Source organism: Petaurus breviceps, unplaced genomic scaffold (assembly GCF_028583685.1).
Source record: "Petaurus breviceps papuanus isolate PSGF00001 unplaced genomic scaffold, PetGlider_PUasm1.0 98, whole genome shotgun sequence".
NCBI lineage: Eukaryota > Metazoa > Chordata > Mammalia > Diprotodontia > Petauridae > Petaurus > Petaurus breviceps.
The window spans coordinates 39,655,996-39,673,157 of record NW_027187460.1 but is presented as its reverse complement, the minus strand read 5'-3'; the positions used below and the strand labels follow the sequence as shown (position 1 = coordinate 39,673,157).

Sequence of the window (17,162 nt, the reverse complement as noted above, 5' to 3'; positions counted from 1 at the left end):
AACCCATAAGGGCCTCTTGGCTCTCCCTTGGAGATCATGAAGAACCTTTTAAGATGAACCACCATTATATAATAATTTCTCTCCCCTACTAAAAAGAGAACAGAGAAAAAAAAACCCTCTAAAAAAGAACTCCCATCAGGAGCATCTGCTAGGAAACATGAGAAGCAGCATGGTGAGGTAGAAACAGTTCTGAACTTGGAAACACAGTCTTGAGTTCCAATCCTGGCTTTGCCATTTACTCTCTGTGGAACCTTGAGTAACTCAGCCTTTCTTGGCCTTTGCTTTCTCATCTACACAATGAAGGGATGGCCTAGCCCAGTGGTATCAAAGTCAAATAGAAACAGGGCCACTAAACTGTACATAAGGAACCCTAGGGGGCTGCATATTGACTGAGTTTTAACATATAATGTCTATACTTTATTGCATTTGAATCTATTTTGTTAAATATTTCCCAGATACATTTTAATCTAGTTCAAGCCACACTCAAGGTTATTGTGCCTAATACATTTGACACTTCTGGACTAGATTCCTTTCAGCTCTAGATCCAGAAGCCTATGAGTTTTCAATATCTAAAAGAACCTGTCATTTGGAATAGGAATTAAGCTTGTTTTGATGTATAGTTCTAGAGCAAGGGTTCTTCATCTTTTTGGAGTCATGGATCCCTTTGACAGTCTGGTAAAGCCAATAGACCCCTCCCAGAATATTTTTTTTAATTCATAATTGAAGTAAATGTTCAATCTCAGTTAGAGGTTAGCAAAAATAAAGATATAATTTTTTACCTCACAAGTTCACAGACCTCCCTGAGATCTGTTCACAGATCCTTCAGGAGTCAGTGGATCCCAGTTCAAGAACCCTTGTTCTAGAGTGAAGCATATTTTAAAATAACTTAAGGAAAAATTTAGAACTTTCCAAAAGTGGAGATTGGAGGTGTTGGAGTTAAATCTGGGAAATCATTTACAAAATCCTTACCCAGTATCTGGCATATAGTAGGCTCTTAATAAATGCCTATTCCCTTCCCCCATACTGCAGAAAAGTTTCTTGCATCAGGCTAAAAGTGGAGCCAAACGTTGTCTTAGGAATTTTCCCAACTCTGATATTTTGTAGTTCTCTTAAATCAGAACATAATAAGAATTCCTGCTGTAAGAATTGAATTGAATCATCATCATTGTCCTGTGAAATCGCCATTCTTTTTAGATTTAGATGATAAATTAGCTAAGAGGGTTTTTAGTGCATGACTTAAAATGTGCTTATGTTTGCTACTATTAGAGAGCTAGGCTAGGAAGAATGATAATTTAATTTTTTAATAGTCAAATAAGTTACTTTTTTCTATAGCTTGATATTTATTGCTGGATTCGTTGTGCTAATTTTTACTTTCTTGCATTGATTTTTAGAGCAATTAAAACCCAATGAAAAAAACATTAATTTTTATCTTAGACCCTTTGGTCTCATAGAATGTTCTAATTTAAATCAGGCAGGCTCATTATTACTGAGCCATCATCAAATAGAAATATACTTTTTTTTAACTCTTCCCTAGTGAGATAGCATCTAGAGTATTATATCCTCTTCTGAACACCACCATCTAGAAGGACATTGAAAAGTTGAAGCCCCTTGAGAGAAAGATGATCAGAATCATAAGAGAACCCAAACCCATACTTTCCAAAGACAACTTCCATAAGTACCAAAATATTTGTAGCAGTATTTTTTTCTATCTCAAAGAACTAGGAACAATGTGTATATTCATCAGTTGGTAATGAAAAAAAATTGTGGTATATGAATGTAATGGAGTAGTATTGTGCAATAAAAAACAAATATTAGTAAAACTTGGTAAGAATTGTATGAACTGAGGCAGGGTGAAGTAGCAGAACCAAGAGAATAATATACACAATGGCCACTATCACATAAATGAAAAGAATACCAAAAGGGAGCCAAGCTCTCATTAATTACAATAAGTGATACTGATGCTAGAGAACTGATAATGAAACAGTCCTCCTGCCTCTCTGTGGACAGGTCAGGGATAGCGACTATGGAAGCAGAGTAATGCATATACTGTCAGATATGGCCACCATTGGAATTATTTTTGTTTAGCTATTTTTCTTGATTACAAGGGAGGTTTGAATGCTTAACAGGGCAAAAGGGCAAGAGCAATATATAGAAATGATTGTGAGGTAAAAGCAAAAGAAATCAATAAATGTATTTTTATGGGTATATTAAAAGAATTAAGGACTTTTAGCCTTCAGAAGACAAAATGTATCAGGGAGATGATCGTTGTCTTCAAATATTTGCAGGGTTACCATGTGGATTTATTTTTTTTTGCTTTTTTTTTATTTTTTGGAGGGGCAATTGAGGTTAAGTGACTTGCCCAAGGTCACACGGCTAGTTTTTTTGTGTTAAGTGTCTGAGGTCGCATTTGAACTCAGGTCCTCCTGACTCCAGGGCTGGTGCTCTATTCACTGCACCACCTAGCTGCCCCTCATGTGGATTTATTAGACTAATTCTGACAAGTCTCAAAAAACAGATTCAGAAGCAGTAGGGAAGAGTAATTGAAAGGCAAATTTCAGTTTCATATCTGAAGAATGATCTCACACTTCTAACAATGGTACAAAGGATAGAATGGGAAGCCTCAGGAATTAGTATGATTCCCCAACATCAGAGGTCTTCAACAGGACATCAATGATCAATTTGGGAGGATGTTATGGAAGAGAATTCATGTTTCAGGTAAATGGCTGGACTACATGCCCTCTGAGGTCCCTAACCAAATCCCAAGATATTATAAGATACAAGGATTCAGGGATATTATCAGTCATAGAGAACCAAGCCTTCCATGGTGGCAGGTTGTCCTGATGAGGTCTTTTTATAATTTATGAAACTCACAGATATTCCTAGGGCCCAGATAGCAAATGCAAATTAAATCAAGCCCAGCAGCTCAAAGCTTAAAACTCCCCATAAAATGAGCTCCCACTGACTTCAAAGGTAGATTTGGGCCAAAGGGTGGAGAAGCAGAAGGGTTATGTGATTTGCCCTGAAGCCTCCCATTGAATCAATGGCAGATGCAGAATTCTGAGACCTGGCAGCTCCCTGACCTGCTCCAGGTCTACTTTCCTCCTGAGATTCGGGAGTTTGTAGCCTGATTACTGGTAAAGCCTTCATTTTTCCCTCAAAATGAACATTTTAACTGGAGTCATTAGGTGTGTTCTTCCCTTTGTCTGGGTCCCAGATTCTGAGTGAATAAAAACAAAGCCAGCTACCACATAACACGCTTACCTTTCCCTTTGGTGGAGAAATCTATTGTTTCTTAGTAGGAAAAACAAAACCCCTCTCTGAAGGGGATGCTACCAAGAAGAGGGCAGGGTGCCATCTCAACACGGAGTTCTACAAAGGAGAAATTCCTCAAGGATTGACTGTACAGGCAGTTAAGGATGAAACTGTTTGGGCCTCCCGAACTGAAAGCAAACTAGATGAATGGAAGATATGATGGATTAAAATTCACTGAGGAAAGACAGCCAGCCCCAAACTGCCTGAATAGGGGATGTAGGGATGAAAGGAAATTCACCCTCCAATTTCCAATCATGAGAAAACTGGCAAAGCAGCCAAATTTCAGGCTCCCTCAGATTTACACTTTATCTGCTAATTAGCATGAACATGCCTGGTAGAGGTATCTCACCAGCTTGTGGTACAATAAAAACGGGAATGTGTTATCACCACAGAATGTCTAATTGCTTTAAGCCCTGGCTGAAAATTGCAGGGTACTGTGTTTCAGAATTTGTATATATTTATTGTTAGAGATAAACTTGTTGAAGTTGATCTAATCTAATTTCATGTTATAATTCCTGTTTAAGATAATTTTAGTGTCAGCAAGCCAAGGGCTGAAGTAAATACTGCAGTAAATTGTACTACATTAAAATACCAGAGCGATATAACCATTCAGCCATGCACGGCTGCGTTTATTGTTTAAGGACAAAATAAAAAAAAGATTCTCTGATTACATCAAAACTGGAACTATATCCTGCAGGGTAGCCCAGGCCATACAATGTATCTGATGAAGGCTGTTAGCCTTGTAAGGAACTGAACTCCCTCTGTCAGCTCCTCGGAAATATGCATCATTAAAAAATCGTAGATTTCCGCTTTCCTTAGGTGGAATTTATTATTTTGTAAAATCTTTTTCAATTGCCCACTACCTCCCCACAAAGGAAATGCATTAGGACAGATTATTTGGCTTTAAATCATAACTAAATAAATATTTGTTTTAAGGTTGAATTAAGACCTGGTTTGAATTCCTCCTTAAATTGTTAAACAGGACAATTTTTTTGCTAGGAAAAGGAAACGATTCCATGTTTTTCAGTAATATGATATCATGGCAGAGGCTCCCAAATCATGCAAAAGCTATTTCTTATGTTCTTTCTAAATAGGGGATTACAGCTAGAACATTGCCTGAATACAGATTGTCCTTTTTTTTTAATGTCATTCTATTGAACCTGAAAAACTTGGAGGGTTTTAAGTACTAACACTACTTGGTAGTCAGAAATGCTGGATTTAATTTCTACTTTCTTCTATGACCTTGGACAAGTTGTTTATCTTCCTCCTGAACTTCCATTTATCAGTGGATCATTGACTTAGAGTCAGAAGAGATTTAGAATTCAACTAGCCCAAACCCTTCATATTACAAAAGGGGAAACAGAGCCAAAGAGAGTGCATGGTTTGCTCAAGGCCATAGTCAAGTACATACTAAGGTGGATTCAAATCCAGATCCCCGACTCAAAAGTCAAGGTTTTTGCTCTCCATCAAAAGGCTCTTGTCCATTGGAAAAAAAAATAGGATTTAATGGACTTGTCTCCACAATACCAGTATCTTCATGCTTATTGTACACTTCTTTTAAGAAATTTAAAACTCCTCTCAAAAGTTCTTTTATTAATACTCCATCTATTCCTTTGAGGAAGCTACTTGGCAGACATTATAATTGGTGTTCATCTATAGAATATGATCTGTCTTATTATTACTCTTCTGAAAAGTGCCCTAGAATTTTAATGTCTCTCCATGGTCTGTACTTGATTCTTCCTTCTCATGTGAAAGACCTCATGGGCTAATGAGGACCTGAATGGCATAAGCCCATCCCATAATACTGATGTAGTGCTTCTCCCTGATCCTTCCTGCATGTTGCAATAATTAAACCATATAGATTAAAGTCCCAAAACTTTGAAATTCTCTGCCCTGGGGGGAACTACTTCACTCAGCACATTCAAAGCTCCACTCCATTCTCCCTTTTATTGCTCCCTTTTAACATGGGAAATTGATATTTTATATTTAATGATTCCTAATGATAGTTTTGCACACAGCTTTGCAAGGCCATGCATATTAAAGGCGCTACCAGTATAAAAATAAAAGGCATTTTGCCCTGTGTTGTAACTGGAGTCAACAGAACTGAGGTCTTTCCCTGGAGGCATCGCTGGGACTCAGGAAGGGGCAGTGGAAACAATGACTCCTGTGGTTTTCTGCAGTGGTCAAAAGTTTTGAATAGAGGTGTTAACCCTGCTGTTCCGGCCAGCTCCCAGTTAGCTAAGGATTTATGTGATGCTGGCTCAGATTCTTCTGGAGACTCCAGAGAAATGGGGGATTATTCTCCTTCCTGCTTCCTACCCAACCTGTTGTGCACTGGTTAAAAGCAGCTCTTCTTGTGTTATCCCCAAAGTAGCTGCTGCCATTACAGAGTTGCTGATTCCCAAATCAGTCTATTCTTGGTTCAGTAAGCATTTGGAATCCTGCTGAACAAACTCGAAAGAGTCATTATGCAGACAATATGAAAACCAATGCTTCCCTCCAAGCAAACTCCAGGAAGGAGAGAAAATTCACAAGCATTTTTAAGCGCTTCCTATGTACCAGGCACACTTTGCTAGGCAATGGGGATGCAAATCAATCAACAGGCATTTATTAAGTGCCTACTGTGTGCCAAGCACCGTGATAGGTACTGAGAATATAAGAACAAAACTTAACCAGTCCCAGTGCTTAAGGAGAACATATAAATAGAAACAAATATATACCGAATAAATGTGGAGTAATTCCAGGGGGGAGGTGCTGGACACTGGGGAGGCGGAGTAAGGATGGGGGGAGGGTCAGGAAAGGAACCCTGTAAAAAGAAGATAACCCTTGAGCGATCTTGAAGAAATTTAAGGATTCCAGGAAGTGGGAAGGGCATGCTAGGCATGGGAGAAGAAACCTGCAAAGGTTCGGTGACCAAAGAGGCTACCTGAGGAGCAAGAAGACAAAAAAGGAGAAAGCAAAACAGTACTTTCCCTCAAGGAGCTAACTATTGCAGGGTAACATTACCCTCACAATGACGGGGGTCATTTTAGTGCTCCCTCTAGATGAACAAGCTTTCAAAATATGCATCTGGAGAAGTGTTGGAGACATTCAGAGGAGGCACAAAAATTTGCCACAATTTCCAGGAAGCATCTCCCCTCTCTAGAGACAAGGAAGAAATGAGAAAACAAATCAAGAAACATTTATTAAGCACTCATTGTATGCAAAGCACTGTTCTAGTTCCAGGGAAGGGACCTGGAGATAAAAACCATGACTCATAACCTGAACTGTGGCAGAACCTTTTTCTTCCTCCTCTTTGTCCTCTTCCTCTATCTTTTCTTCCTCTTCCTCATCTTCATGAACAATAATCATTAATAGATCAAAATTGAACCCTCTTTCTTTCCTTTCATTCAAGGTTGGCACAATCTCTTGCTCATCTCTGATGGTACTATCCTTATCATTCTCTAGCATTCTGATTTGACAAGTTTATTTAAAATACTTCGTGTCATTAGACTTCATAACAAATCAATGAGGCAACTCAGTAAGGCTAAAAACTGACCCTGTGTTTTACCCAAAGTCACTTAGAAATAGAGTGATGTAATGATGATTGATGTTCAGTCATATCCAACTCTTCATGACTCCATTTGTGCTTCTCTTGGCAAAGACACTGGAGTGAGGAGCCAACATGGGTCACGTTCAGACCAAGACCGCGAAGAAGGCAGCACAAGTCATCATCGAAAAGTACTACACCCACCTGGGCAATGACTTCCACACCAACAAGTGCGTGTGTGAAGAGATCGCCATCATTCCCAGCAAGAAGCTCCAAAGCAAGATTGTGGGATATGCTATTCATCTGATGAAGAAAATCCAGAGAGGCCCTGTGAGAGGTATCGCCATCAAACTGCAGGAAGAAGAAAAGATCAGGAAATCATTGAAGTGGACCCTGATACCAAAGAAATGTTGAAACTCCTGGACTTTGGCAGTTTGTCCAACCTGCAAGTTACCCAGCCCACAGTTGGGATGAACTTCAAAACACCAAGAGGAGCTGTTCAATATTTACTTTTTCCTTCTTTCCAATAAACTTGGGAGCTCCCCCCTCCAAAAAAGATACTGGAGTGATTTGCCATTCTCTTCTCCAGGGAAACTGAGGAAAAGAGGGTTAACTGATTTGTCTAGGGTCACACAGCTAGGAAGTGTGTAAGTCCAGATTTGAACTCAGGAAAATGATTCTTCCTGACTCTAATCCCAACACTCTATTCACTGTGCCACCTAGCTGCCCTGTATAGTGGTATAGCTTAAAATAAAACAAACAGCTATTAGGCTACTAGCTTCTTTCCCACTAGGGTTGCCAACTAGTAAATATTTGACTGCCTTATCCAATATTTTATCACTGAAGCCAAGGGGTACTCTTAGAGCTACCTCTCAGTTCAGTCAAGTTTTTTTTTTTAAGCTTAAATTTTGAAAGCCCTAATTACTGCCTTTCATTTGTTATGATTTTCAGAAACAGTGAGCCTTAGAAGTGAATTGTATTTCTTAATTTCTGTTAAAGAGTTCTAGCACCCCAACAGAAACGCCAGCCAAGTCTTTGATCCAAACATCCATGTGGGTTAAGAAGCCTTTTGGGTTTTATTTTTAGTTTTGTTCTGTTTTTATCTAGAAGTAGTTTGTCATAAAAGCTTTCTTATTTCCTAATTGTCTTTATTTTTGTTTTGTCTTGTGGAAGGTATATTAAAAGAAAGTTCATATAGTGAAATTCCAGGAAACAGGACTATTCTCCATCTCCCATTCTTATCCTTATCTTTATGTCTTTGTTAAAGCTATACCTCCTGCCTTGATCCCTTCCCCAATATTCACTTTCTATGGAAGTCCCTTCCTTCCTTCCTTCCTTCCTTTCTTCCTTCCTTCCTTCCTTCCTTCCTTCAAGATCCCATAATATTTTTTCCATAAAGTCTTACCCAATTCCCCGCCCCCAAGGCAGGTAAAAAGTGTTCTTTCCTTCACTGTAACACTTAGCCCAGACTTTTCCTTCATACTCCATTGGATCATAGAGTTAGAGTTGGAAAGAATCTTAGTTATCATTTAGTCCAACACCCTCATGAGGAATTTGTTGTTGTTCAGTCATTTCAATCATGTTTAACTCTTTGTGACCCCATTTGGGGTTTTCTTGGCAAAGACATTGGAGTGATTTGCCATTTCCTTCTCTAGCTCATTTTACAAATGAGGAATTGTGACAAAGTGACTTGTCCAAGGTCACACAGCTAGTAAGTGCCTGAGGTCAAATTTGAACTTAGAAAGATAAGTCTTCCTGATTCCAGGCCTGGCCCTCTATCCACTGTACTAGCTAGCTGCCCAAGTTAGACTCAAAGTACAAAGTGACATGCCCATGGTCACATAAGGACCTTATTCCTCACGCTCAACACTCCACCTCCATCTCCCTGCCTTTTCACTCTCTGTTCCTCAGACTTACAATGGTCTTCCTCCTCACCCCCACTTCTTAGTTTTCCTTGTATCTTTCAAGACTCAGCTTAAACCCCACCTTCTGTAAGAGGCCTTTCCCAGTCTCCTCCCCAAACCATCCTCTACACAAACCCCAACATCAGTCACTTAACTAACTGTTTAACTCGGGAAATCACTTAATTACTCATTGCCTCAATCTCCTGTACAATGTACAATGGAAATAACGATAGCACCTATCTCACAGAATTATCATGAGGATCAAAGGGGATTGTATTTGCAAAAGGCTTAGCACAACGCCTGGCACATAGTAGGCACTTAAATTCCCTTTTCCCCCCACTATCTTCTCTGTATCTATCTTGTATATACATAGCTATTTATATCTTGTGGCTCCATTAGAATGTAAGTTCCCTGAGGGCTCTTTGTAGCTCCAGTCCTGACACCTAATAAGAACTTAAATGCTTATTGACTTACTGACTGACTCAGGTTCTCTTAACTTTAAATCCACTTTCTACTGCACCACACTTCCTTGTATAGTTTCTCATTCTCCTTCATGGCATAGTTATTTGTATACTTGCCCTTCTCTCTATTAGATTATATGTTCCTTGAGAGCAGAGTGGCCAGTGTGATGCCTATCCTTATAGCCACACTCCCTAATATCATGTGCTGCACATCGTAAGCCCTTAATAATTTTTTAATTTAATGTTGAATAATAAGTTGAGCATCTTTGCACTAAAGACATCATTAAAGAAACATATGACCATAAAAGGAAGTGGTCAACTCACGTATCAAGAACAAAGGATAAATGGGGTGACTTGGTGGCACAGTGAATAGAGCACTGACCCTGGAGTCAGGAGGACCTGAGTTCAAATCCAGCCTCAGACACTTAATACTTACTAGCCATGTGACCTTGGGCAAGTCACTTAACCCCAATTGCCCAGCCTTCCCCCCCTCCAAAGAGCAAAAAAAAGAAGAAGAAAGGATAACTGAGGGATAGTCTAAAAATATTGTTATGATATCTGAAGATGATCTGAAGATGAATGAGTTGTCATATGTACCCATGAAATGGGTACCCCCCATGATAAAATCATGGTTGCATCAACCCAACAAAAGAACCAGACTGAAATCTAGCCACAGTTTGCCTTGGATGGTGGCATTTTAAAAATATTCTGTCCTGGCTCCTTTTTCTTGACCCTACCCTATCTGAAGGATCTGTCCCTGAAGAACCTTTTGTCAGCCTTTGAGTATCTCTTTATCTAATTCTCTCTTCGGTTACTTCCTCTTCCTACTTAGAGTATTAACTGTTGAAAGGAACCTACATCATTCAAAATCTGCTGAAAAGTAATACTATGGTTAACAACTAACTAGTAAATGTGCTTCAGAAAAAAATGAGTAGAGAAAACTCACTTGGGTTAGGGTAAGGGTAGATTTTTCAGGGGCCTAGGACCTTAGATGCCACCAAGAGAATGATGAAAAGGGCAAAACTAAACTTCATTTAGAGCCCAGGAGAAGATTTTGAGGGGCCAAATAGGGATGTACCACCTTCACCTATGAACCAGGGACCAGATTAAAGCTTGTTGAGCACATAAGGCAAAAGCAAAATTAAAGTGCAGTACAATTCAGAGGTCTGAGGAGATGAGGATGAAAAGAAAGATGACCAGAGATAAAATTAAGAAGCATGGTCTGAGATATATTAAGAATCCCAAAAGGCCTGGCAGGTTTGCCAACCAAAATCTACCTCTGGTTAGAAGTCTGAGTTGGTTTTGCTTTCCACATTCTCACCCTAGATTGGGTTGAAAGTAGGGAAAAGGAAGCAGGATTGTGCATCCCATAAGCCACAGCAACTCAACCCATCCATGGCTAAATTTAAGTTGGGATAAAAACTCTATGCTTTGTAAACTCATCCGTTTCTATGCTTGAATATTTGTTTTCTTTTCCCTAGTTTCCTAGCTAAAGTCCCATTTGAAAACTTCCAAACTTGTCTTGGCTGAACCAAAGGAAAAAGGAATTTTTCCACACCTCAGTTAGTATGGATAGGAAAGCCATATGCTCCTGGAGTCTTAATTCACTTGTGGTAGTAATTGTGGAAGATCAGAATCAAAAAAGAAACCAGGAGAGTTAAGGCACATAAGTGGGTTAAAAACACAGGATGAAAAGAACTGAGTGACAAACAGGGAGGAATGAACCCTGCTCACAATCTTTTCTAATACTTGCCTTCATGGATGTAGGTTGATTAATGCTGAACCACCTCCAATACCCTGTGGGGAAAAAAATCCTAAACCAGGGCTTTTTCATAGGGTCAATATTTCCAGTCTTCCGCCTTCTCTTTGTGTATTCTGTTTCTCTAGTTGGTCCTTTAAGAGCAGGTCCATAAAACAGCTAATTGCTATACAATTAGAAGCCTGGTGTCCCAGTTATAACATTCAGGAGCCTCCACCCCTGCCCTCAAGTCTACTCTCTACAGAATCCTCACTCACCACATATCTTCCATTTTCTCTTCCTCCATACTCCTGCCTGAATCATATTCCCCTATTCTTCTATGAAGATGCCTTTTCTGTCACTTCTGTGACTCACTTCTGCCAAAGCTCCTTCCTATTTCTTCTACTATCTGCCTGTTAAGAGTGATGGCTGGGCTGTTTTCCCTACATGGAGCCCAGGAGCAAGGCCAGGCAGCTGTGGGTAGGCTTCCTCTCTGGCTTTTAGGCCTAAATGAAGCTATCATCGGCAAGCTTCAAATTGTGGTGAGCCTTGTGTATTGCTCAGATCAGCTTCTGACTTTACCATAATTCTAGGCTTAGACATTGTAATGCCAGGCTGATAGTAGAAATACCATGTTCTCTCTGCGCCTCATGACTCTAGTATAACCCAATTTGTTTACCATAATGAAACCAAGCTATTAACTATTGGGCCTTGCTCTATAGCATGGAATGAAGTTCTGAAAGTTTATCATCATCCAGAAGAAGAAAACATGTGTAAGACATTACTGGGAAAAAAAAGTTAAAGATATGCTGGGGCTGGTTTTCTCCCCCATCTCTATCATCTGTTCTTAGAGTGAACAACAGCAATAAGGTTTTATAGAGTGCTCTAGGCTTTGCTATGCACTTTACAAATCAATTCTTCCATTTGACCACACAAAAGTATTGTGAGGCAATCGCTACCTTTATTTCAATTTTAGAAATGAGGAAACTGAAGCTCAAGGTGACTTGCTCAGAGTAACATAGCTAGCAAGTGTCAGGTAGGATTCAATCCTAATCCTCTGGACTTTAAGTCCAGCAGTATACTCTTCCTATGGCACAAAAACCTGAGACTAAAGTAAGTTACTTCTTTTAGGAGTCTATGAGAAACTCACCACGTGTAAAGCCAGTCTTTGAAATGAAAAGAGAGTTTGAAAATGTGGAGATAGGCCTGGATAGCCAGGTGAAAGAAGAAGAGAAGGGCAAGTGGGAGAGGACATAATGTAATTCCTGCTCTCCTCCACTCTACCTCCTACTTATATCATATGAGATATTATTCTAGGGATCATACAGAATAACTCTGAGGCTCCAATTACTCCAGTCTCTCTGTGGCCTCATCTACATGGGTGCTCCTTGCTGAGATACAGAACACAATCCACCTATCCCTCCCCATCATTCTGCAAGACTTCATCCATGTCTTCTCATGGTGTCTTAATACACATAGCAATAAATTAATTGATTAATATAGTAAAATAAATAAGAAGGTTCTTAATAAATGCTTGCTGACACCTTGCCTTCTCTTGAAATGATGCAGGGTCTGTCCAGTTATCTCTCAATCTTCTTATATGACTAACTTGTTTCTGCAAGGTCCCTTTTACTACCCGTTACTACCAATATGATATATCCAGACCTGAACAAATCATACCTAAATGTTCAAAAAGGGTTCATTCCTCTTAGCAGGGACCACTTTCCTCCCAAATCCATCAAGAAACTATTCTTTTCTCTTTCTCTGTCTTGTCTGTCTCACCCTCTGTCTCTGCTTCTCTTTCATTCTATTGTCTCCATCTTTGTCTCTCTCTGTGTCTCCAGGCACCCATGAAAAAGAAAAAAAAAAGGAAAGGAAAACTAATTAGCCCAAGATTAGAGAAAAAGTAATCTCTTTCCTAACAGACACCAATCCTTTTCAATGAGAAATCCAGACATTTAGTTTCTCTCTCTCTCTGTCTCCTTTTTCTCTGTGTCTTTCTCTATCTCTGTCTCTGTCTCTCTCTTCTCTGTCTCTCTGTCTCTGCCTTTGTCTGTCTGTCTTTCTCTTCCATATTTACTTGTTTTGCAGAGAGAATGCAATAACCCTCCTGTTAATATACAGAGTCCAGAGTGTTGCATAAGAAACAAAGAAGTTAAGTGGTAAATTTCACACCTTGTACTTGTCAAAAACACAATTTGCACCCAGATCTTCCTGGGTCCAAGTCTAGCACTCTGCCCCAGACTGCCTCTTTATTATAGCATGCAAAAATAATAATAACAAAGAATGAAGCTTTCTTTACACATGTGTATCTTCCCAATTACTTGCTAACTCCATTTTTAAGTGTGAAATTGAACCATCTTTGGATCTAATGACAAGGCTGGGACTGCGTTGAAAAGAGTTGTCAGTACAAAGTTGTTTATTGGTATGGAAACTTTTGCCCCTAAAAAAGTTAATCATGAATAAAATCCTCAGTATTGTTTACTTTTCATTTTAAATGAAAAAAAGAGTCTGTGAAGACCAGATAAATGGCAGCTTTAGTCAAGTAAAATAAGGGGCCATATATTAAGTGGAAGTTTCCACCACCACCACCAAAGTCATAGGAGTGATTCCCACAGATAAGTAACAACCTCCTGACCAACCTCTTGCCAAGTTAATAAATCAGACCTTGACTGTGGGTTCCAATCCTTTAAACCACTGAATTGATGTGATCAGACTGGTTCGTTTATTTATATATTTATTCCCAGGGCCCTTTCATCTGCGAGGTGTGAAACACATTCCAGAAGTTAAATAAACCCAGAAAGGCAACTCACTGTTTTCATGTAGTTTTGTGTCAGAATAAATCTTCCCTGGCAATGAAATCCTGCTCTTATATTCCATTATAACATTATGATTACAGTTTACCAGAATCCAGTTTAGGTTTTTTGCTCATATAATATATATAGATATAGATATACACATATGTGTATCTATATACAGCTATGTAGACATTTATATAGAATGTCTGTGTGTATATGAAAATGAGACCTTTATTTGCCTCCATAAGGTGCCAGATGATTAAAATTAGAAAAACCCAGCCAAGTTCTTCAGAGTTTCTTCTGAAAATATCTCAAAATCTTATAAAGTTGATCTACTTTATTGAGGAACTAAAAAGGAATGGTGAGCCATTTCAGCTTCATAAAGTTTGATCTTTAAGAGTAGATGAAAAGAGGAAACCATAAAAAAGAAGGAAGGGAAATTAATTAGCACACCTTCAAACAAAAAAAAAATGAATTTTTTTTTCCTAAACCAATCCTCTTCCATGAGAAATCCAGATATTTAGTTCTATTCAACAATTGAATTTTGTAGAGAGCTGGCATTGGAGCAGTCCTCAAGGAGAATGGTCTCTGCTCTCAGGGAACTTACACTCTAGTAGACCAAGTTTAAAACACATACACAGATAACTATAACAAAACAAAAGTTACTATAAATGTGTGAGAGAAAGTATTGTGATTGAGAACTCAAAATCATTCTAAAAAAAAGAGCTCAACCCCATTAAAGTTCAAAAGTTTTAACTCTATAAGGAATACAGAGAGATTAAAGAAGGAATAAATAGGGTCATAGGCCATGAATCAGAGAATAACATTTCAGCATAGACAAAAAATGAAGACAATTAATGAAGAAAACAAAAAAAAAAATAAAACCTTAGAAAAAAGTCCAGAAGAAATAGAAGAGCAGAGATTCTGAATTAATCACCAAATTGAAAGAGAGAAAAGAAGGGAGGCTAAATAAATAAAGGAAAAAGAAATTAATAACTTAAGGAAATCTAAGAATTAGGGGAATTATTTACAAAAGGAGTAGGAGGAAGAGAACCTGTGAGAATGGGATGCATCAAAGTAGTTTGAGGCACACTAAACATAAAGACAAGATGTTGACTTAAAACAGGAAAAATATTATTTTTAATCTTTTAAAAATATTAGAGGCACAGATGGAGAAAACAAAAATCTTAACTCATAACTTTAAATGTGAATGGATTAAACAAGCCATTAAAATAAAAGAATGACAAAAAGATTTTTCTTAGAAATTTATAATCCATTGCTTACAAGAAGCACATCTAGAAAAGCAAATGAATAGTATCAAAATGAGAGACTAGAATAAAACTTACAATGTATCAAATGCATCTAAAAAATTAGGAGTTGCAATCCTATCAGACAAAGCAGAAACAGAAATTCATACTATAAATTAGAGAAAAAGAAATTACATAATGCTTAAAAGAACTATTAAATGATGATAAAATTGGACACTAAATGGCATAGTATCTAAATCATGAAAGAAAAACTAATTCTAAAAAACAGATAGTAATAAAATAATTAGTATCAAACTTTAATATTATTCTTGGAAAATATGAAAGTTATCAAACTGTTGAAGAGCCTAGAGCTAAAGGATTTTTGATATTTTGAGTGGAAACAATAAAAATACATATATATATATATATGTTTTATATATACATATACTCAGCATCAAGTAGCACTTTTACAAAAATCAGATATTAGGTTTCACAGAGAGAAACTATAAATGAATGTAAAATATCAGAAGTACTAAGCACGTCCTTTACAGATCACAACATAATAAAAATGGTAAACAAGACAAGGAGAACAAGCAAAAGATACATATCTAAATGAAGATTTAATAATAAAATCCTAAGGATAATTACTACCAGCATGTGAAATATATTGATAATAAGTAGAAAATGTATAACAATTTCTGACATAAAGGTATAGCAGTCCTCAGGGGGAAAAAAATTCACATCTCTAAAAAAACACATTAGCAAAATAGAAAAGGATCAATAAACAGAAAGTACAACTAAACAAATTAGTTAATATCTAAACAAACCCCAAAATATGAACAAAACAAAAAATCTTTTAAAAAAACTAGAGGATAAATAGTTTAATTGTGAAACAAGAAGATTATAGAACCAATTTTTTTAAAACTAACCCCCCCCCCACAAAAAAGGAGGTGGGTAGGTGGCACAGTGAATAGAGCACCAGCCCTGAAGTCAGGAGGACCTGAGTTCAAATCCAGCCTCAGACACTTAACACTTACTATCTGTGTGACCTTGGGGAAGTCAACCCCAATTACCCAGCCTTCCCCCCCTCCAAAAAAATTATTTTTAAAGTACAAGGAAGAAAAATCAAGCTGACAAAATAAAAAATTGTCAAGATGAAAACACAAATCCTGAAAAAATAAAAAGAATTATCAGAACCTATTATATACAATTTTATGCTAACAAAAATGAAAATTCAAAAGAAATAGAAAATTTATACAAAACTACAGAATATTTAAATGAACAGAAAACCAAATAGAGGTTTTTAAATTATAAAATTTCAGAAAAGAAAATTGAACTACATGTAAAGGAACTACCAGGATTGGGGAGGGAGAAGGATGGGAATTTTAGTATGGGTAGCTTTATAGGAATATTTTATAGAAATTTTAAAGAATAATTAATACTTAAATTACACAAATTATTTTCAAAACTGAGAAAGAAATCAGTTTACTAAGCTTCTTTAATGAGACAAAAATGCTCCCAATATCTAAACCAAAAAAGGGCAAAGAAAATAAAGTATAAACCAAGATCATTAATGAATACTGATTCCAAAATTTTTAAATAAAACCTTGGTAAAAAGGTTATAGCAATTTATTCAAAAAATGATGGGGTTAGATTTATATCATGGATGCAAGGAAAGATTCAACATTTAAAAATAACATAATTAATCATATTTTTTTAATATCCAAACCCTTATGAGTATCACATTTGATGTGAGTAAAAAAAGAAAGGAAGGAAAGAAGGAAGGAAGGAAGGAACGACTGACAAAGAATTCCCTGTCTTACAAGAATATTACTTAGCAAGGGCTTATTTACCCCCAAAATCAGCAAAGATTAAAAAAATATGGCAATAGTCAATGTTAGAGGGACTGTAGAAGAATGATCTTGCTAATAGATTATTAGTGGAGTTGTGAATTGGTCTAACCATCCTAGAAAATCTTATGGACTTAGAAAATTATTTAATGTCTTAATCATTTGACCCAGAAATTCCACTTACAAATATCAATTCCATAAATATTTATTAAGTGTTTGCTATGCACCAGGCACTGTGCTAAAAGGTAAAAAGAAAAAAAAAAGAAAAAGAGACAGTCTCTGCCTTTGAGGAACTTACAATCTAATGGAGGAAGACAACACAC

At 37.4% G+C, this 17,162-nt stretch overlaps 1 pseudogene; it reads left to right on the top strand.

Moving 5' to 3' along the window:
- Positions 1-6,976: 6,976 nt before the first annotated feature.
- Positions 6,977-7,376, top strand: LOC138155872 (small ribosomal subunit protein eS17-like; annotated as a pseudogene).
- The last annotated feature ends 9,786 nt before the right edge of the window (positions 7,377-17,162 follow it).